Raw genomic sequence first — 6,527 nt, 5'->3', positions numbered from 1 at the left:
TTTGTAGCCACCTTCAACTTTTCTGATTCCTACTTCAGTGCTTCAGTGCTTCCTAATCTCCCCTGCACCCTGCTAGAGTATTTTTACTGCATTATCATGCACTAGAAAAGTTTGAAAGGTGTTTTTATTTAAAATAGTTTCTGCTTGGTTTATCTTAGAAATATCAAGGTTTTTTTTCTTCACTTTTCCTGGAGGACACTTCAGGGGTGAAACTTTGCCCTGTACTCTGCTGGCTGGCCCCTTCCTTTTTGCTTTAAAAAAATCTTTAAAATTTCATACATGGGTTTTGACCTCAGAACTCTGACGCGTTAGCATGCAATGAACACATTTTAATTGACATCTGAACTGGAGGTAAGAGGATCACATAATATTATTTTTAATTATAATTATTTTTAATTTAATAATAATTATTACTTGTATTCCAGGAAAACTCAGAGATCCCAGCTGACAGTGGGGCTTTGTAGTGTAAAACACTGCAAATATTTAATAACAGGCAGCATCTATCCATTACAGTCTAAATAGACAAGCCAGGCGAGGCAGAGGAAGGCACACAGAAGCATAGAGAAGTAAAATCTTTTAGAATCATAGAGAAATTAGGGTTGGAAGGGACCTCAGGAGGTCATTTGGTCCAACCCCTACTCAAAGCAGGACCAACCCCAACTAGATCGTCCCAGCCAGGGCTTTGTTTTGCCAAGCCTTAAAAACCTCCAGGGATGGAGATTCCACAACCTGCCTGTGTAACCCATTCCAGTGCTTCACCACTCTTCTAGTGAGAAAGAGTTTTCACTAATATCCAGCTTATTGTGCACTGTAACCTCCAGGTGCTTTTCTGCAGAGCTGCTGCTTGGCCAATTGGTCCCAAGCCTATAGCAGTGCATGGGATTCTTCTGTCCAAAGTGCAGGACTTTGCACTTGTCCTTTTTAAACCCCATGGGATTTCTTCTGGCTCAATCCTCCAATTTGTCCGGGTTACTCTGAATCCTAGCCCTACCCTCCAGTTTACTGCTTACTTTCATGGGCAACTGGTGCCTCCTGAGTCAGGGGGGACACTTGCCCCCCCGCCGAGGCCAGTCAGTGACTGGGAAAGGGGGTCCCTCATGGCCGATCATGCCAACTGGGCCCCCTGCCACCGTCAGTAATTACACTGATGGGGGGGGGGATGGGGTTTCCACACAGCTGATTGCACTGACCTGGAGAAATTAGAGAGAGTTCAGTGGAGAGTTCAGTGGAGGGCAATAAAATGGTGATGGGGCTGGGCACATGACTTATGAGGACAGGCTAAGGGAACTGGACTTATTTAGTCTGCAGAAGAGAAGACTGAGGGGGGATTTAATGGCAGTCTTCAAGTACAGGAAGGGGGGTTCAAAAGACCATGGAACTAGACTGTTTCCAGTGGTGACAGATGACAGAACAAGGAGCAATGGTCTCAAGTTTCAGCAAGGGAAGCTGAGGTTAGATATTAGGAAGAATTTTCACAGTAGGAGGGTAGTGAAGCATTGGGACAGGTTACCCAAAGTGGTTGTGGAATCTCCATCTTTGGAGGTTTTCAAAACCCGGCTAGGCAAAGCCTTGGCTGGGATGATCTAGTTGGGGATGGTCCTGCTTTGAACAGGGGGTTGGACTACATGACCTCCTGAGGTCCCTTCTAGCCCCCATTTTCTATGATTCCATCTCTGAGGGTGTTTTACTAAAAATATTTTCTGCTTGTATTTTTTGCCTTAGCAATATAAGTCATTGCATCCATTTGCCCCATAGTTAAGGAGATGTGTCAGGCTACTGAAACTTCCACAAAGTAATTCTTCCAGTTGTTTGTCAAGCAGTTTGTGCTGAATTGCTAATGAAATCAGAGTTTTACACTCAGTCTTCCAGTTGTTCTGATAAATCCAGTCCTTCAAGCAACAAAAACAGGGAATAAGAAAAGGGAATGAAAACTTTGTTTCTTAATGTAAAAAAAGCAAAGGAAATACATATGAAACCTTTCTTACTTATAATAAAGAGGGAGGAATAATACATTACTTATTTTTTAATTCTGGGTCACTTAATTGCCTCTACGTCTCATTTTACCCAACGTTTCAAGTACTGTACTATTGTAAGCATAAAAACCCCTGTCCTCTGCTTGGGTTCTCTTCCTCTGTCTCTGGTCTCACATGCATTGGAAGCCTTAAATGCCTTAACTATAGCCTTCCATTCCTCTTATCTTGCACAATCTCCTTCCTCCTTGTTGCATCATTGCCTATCCCTTCCAGATCAGTTTGTATCTTATCTTCCCATTGTTGCCTTGGCCTGCCTTGAGGTCTGATACCTTCCACCTCAGCTACCAAAGTCAGCCTCACGTGCTTTCTCTCATTGGTTCTTGTGGTATACCCTGCCCATTTCATTCTGTGCAATCTTATTTTGCTCAACAACATCAGGGCTTTTGTAAAGGTCCACCAGCTCTGGATTATGACTTCTCCTCCAAAATATATGTTTTGTAGTACTGCACCAAATAGCTTCCTTTCAACTTTGTTTTCTATGGCTTGCAGCCTTTTCCACTTGCTTTTTAAGTGTCCAGGATTCACATATAAAAGGACAGGTTGAACAACTGTACTATGAAGCTAGATTTTAAGGTTTCTTGAGGTTTTTATTGATGCCGTTGTTATATCCAGGCTTAATGTCATATGTTAGCACTGTAAATTCATCCCTTGATTTCTTCAGTTATTCGATTGTCCTCAGTGATTATTGTTGCTAAATATTTAAATTTTTCTACCTTTTCCACACTGCCATTCCCTATGTTTATCTTCCTGTGATCCTGAGATTTATTTTTGTCATGTATTCATTGACACCAAGTTCAGCTTCTTTGGTGCTTGACTCTATAATCTCTGCATTCTTTTATATTGTTTCCATTTCCTCTCCTATAGCAGATGTTGTCTGGATATGCAAATACATGGTGCAGCCTGTTCAGCTGCAAACCTTTTCTTTCTTCAGTGGCTCCTATGACCTTCTCAAGCATCAAGCTGAAAGGCATGGGTGACAGTGCATCCTCTTGTTTGAGCCCGCTCTTGATGTCCATTGGGTCTGATACCATTCCCTCTGTGCCAATCCTGAAGTCCCAGAAACTGGCACAAGAAGCAAGGGAGAGTTCCCAATTTCATACAGGTTAGTGTCACAAGCCAACAGGCCAAAGGGAGGGAACAGGTAAAAGGTAAAGAAAGAGCAACACTGGAAACATACACTCAGCACCTTAATTTCCCTCCACACTTCAGAGGTGTCCCCAAACAAGCCTTTTGTCCTTAGAGTGCTCAAATGGCAGCCTACAGCTTCCCCCAAGTCTGAGTCCATTTTCTTCAGCCCACATTCCTGGCTGACTGAGCTAGTGAGATCTCTAGTTCCACTGTGCACTCCTTTGTGCAGGACTGACCACAGTCTAGATGCAATCTGCTCTCTCTTTCCCTCAGTCCAGCTTCCAGCTTTCTATTCCTTTTTCCCTTGCCCCCCAGGGGCTGGGACTTCTGGCCAAATTAACAGTTGGCACAGTTCTGCAGACTGCCCCCGGTTCCTCCTGCTCTTACACACATTACATTTACATTACACCTCCATGTTCATATAACTCCTTGATCCTTCAATGCACATCCTAGTAAGGTATATCAATTTTTGGGGAATTCTAACCATCACCATGGTGCTAGCCACTCCAAAAGGGGTAGGAAGGAAGCAGTTCAGGACTCATATACTATACTGAGTAGTGGAGTTAGCTAGCTGTGGAGGGAAGTGAAAGCTGCACCCTATTCTGAATGGCAGCAGGTGTGCTGGTGAAGGGCAAATGTGCTTCTGAGCTCACTTCCATGTGATATGGCCATGGGTGACTGGTGCCTCCTGAAGTAGGGGGGGCACCCCCCCAGCAGCTAGTCAGCAACCAGGGGGGGCTTCCCCTGCAGCCAATCTCCTCAATCGGTGGGGTGGGATACCCGTGGCCGATCGCACCAACCTGGAAGTGCCAGTGGCACTCCCAGAAGTGACAGAGGCTCTTCTCCTGGTGCCCCCACTCTCCAGCCAGTGCCCATAGGGGGGAACTGGCACTCCCAACTGCCCCCCTGCCCATCGCCTAACTGGGGAGTGCTGGCTGTCAGGGGGTGCGTGTGAACCCCGTATACGTCGCCCCTGGGTATGGCTGTTCAGTGCTCCCAGGGGAGGCCAGTGGCTGGGCATGGTTCCTTCATGTTTGCAAAGTACTTTTAAGGTGAAGATTGTTATGTAAATGTCAATAATTATTGTTACCAATACAGATACAGATTAACATTCAAACTGGCAAGTACATTAAGGTGAGAACCATTTTCTTCCCACCTCCTTTTTCACCTTTGATCTCAGATCAACGATTTTAGGCCTTTCCACCACACCCTATTGCAATAATCACCCTGGTGGGGGGTGGGGAGGAAAAGCAATGCCACAGGCTCCCTGATGGCACGACTATGACTAAGGTTACTCTTCCTGTAGTCACTCAATGGAAGAGGGGGGGAAGAGGGGGAGAGCATAATACCTATTATTGCTCTTCCCAGTATGGAAGTTAGGGAGGAGAAGAGGTACAAGTAAGGAAGAAGGTAGGTAAAGGCAAGGTGCTGGTGACACGAACTATAATGCTAGATTTCTTTTTCAGCAGATTTGAAAACCATGATCATCTTTACTCGTTGGAACAAACCTGGCAGAAATTAAGCTTATTAGGCCTCCTTCATATAATATGATTGTGTGACTAAACACCAGATGCCTTACAGGCACAAACTGACAAAGTAGTGTAAATCTTCAGGAAAGCTGCAGTGATCCCTTTGCCAGAGACTAGATGTTCAAGGGCAGCCTCCTTGAAGCTGCTACTCTCCTGTGAGGTGTTTGGTTTGTTCAGGCAAACAAAAACTCATGTTTCTGAGCCAGGATCCAAAGAATGTGCAACCTGGGAGCAGCATGGACTTGCACAAAGCATATGGACTGCTGTCAAAAAAGAGTTCACCATTAGAGTTCTTCAATAGACAATTTGGTTAGAAAAAAATGTTTTCACTGAAGTTTTCCATGGAAAATTCTGGCAATCTGGTGAACTCTAAAGACTCAAAATATTTTCATTCATATTTTGTTCCCACTCCTCCAAGAAGCATTATCGCTTTCTTTGGTAAGGTCATGAGATGTGTTATAAGAGTCCCCAGCCTTTGTTCATCCTGGGAAAAGAGTAGGTTGAACCCCACAGAATTTTCTGAATGGTGTTTTCCTGCTTCGTTCAGCCTTTTTTTTTTTTTTGAATGACCTAATTTATACGGGCAAAAACTGTTGTTTATGGCTTTCCTGAAACTGCAAAGCTAATGAGCTTTTTCAAAACAAAAAATAAGGCTCCTGTTCACAAGAAGATTTTCATAAAGTTTTTTCTTAAGCACACAAAACTGAGGCATAGTTATGTCAGCTCTTTCAGTGGATTATAACATTTGTCTCCACATCTTAGCTGTCCTGCAGATCCTGAACATGCCAGGGGTTTGGCACTGACACTCTTAGCCTTCCTCCTAAAGAAACAGCTTGTACAATATTGGAAATTAATAAATAATGGGCTGATATCATCCCCCAACCTACCTTTCAACTGTGCCTCAGTTTGGACTTCCTAACTCATTTTAGACCTCAAGTCACCTGTCTCCTTCTACAAGAAACTGGGTTTTTACTTCATTGTGTGTCACTGGCAACAACTGGCAATCAAGATGGTTACTTTTAAAAATGTGATTAATATATTGAGGATAGTTAATTTAATTTCTATCTTCCTTCTGTATTTCATTCCCCACCTTCCACTTCCCGTGTTCCTCTTTGGCTCTTGTTTTAAAGGACAGCATTTGGGGTAGGAGACTGAGTTGAGTGAGATGGTTCCCCAGAAATACTGACTTTCTAGAATTAAAGTATCAAAGTGTTGCAACTGATACCAGTTTGGATGGTGAAGAGAAAGTGGGCTGGATAAACACTAGGCACGTTCCCTATACCTTCTTTTCCTGAGTTGGTTTCTCATGAATAAGTAGGTTACATGAGCTAAGGTAATTTATTTTGTGGAACCTCAGGATACATGAGCTCAGATTTGGTTTATGATGATAAAAGGCAGTGCTTACTGTTTTGTTACCTTCAGCTGGGGTCTTGACTATGGTGGGGAGTCTTAATTCTATGTTTCTGCTCCTGGGGATTTATGCATTACATGGTTGGTGCTTCAGAATTCTGGAGAGACAACATTTCCTGGTATAAGAATTTGTCATTAGAAAGATAGATGTTTTCCAAAGTCTGAAACAACAGCTAACTGATATATGATATGATATGATATGATATGATATGATATATGACATGAATACATGCTTTTTGTGAATCAGCAGTTTTATCCAGGTTCACAAGAAAGTTGTAAATCAAGGGTAGGAGAAAGCAAGGAGTGCCACATACTTGGCAGTGGTGATTATAGAAAGGATCAGGGGTGTCATATATACAGCCTAGGGACTGGACCTGGCCCATGGAGCTGCTGTATTTGGCCCACTGGAAGCTAAGGGCATGGTCAC

This window comes from Crocodylus siamensis, chromosome 1 (genome assembly GCF_052110815.1).
Source record: "Crocodylus siamensis isolate JL-2025a chromosome 1, ASM5211081v1, whole genome shotgun sequence".
Lineage (NCBI taxonomy): Eukaryota > Metazoa > Chordata > Crocodylia > Crocodylidae > Crocodylus > Crocodylus siamensis.
Note: the sequence above shows the minus strand (reverse complement) of the source record.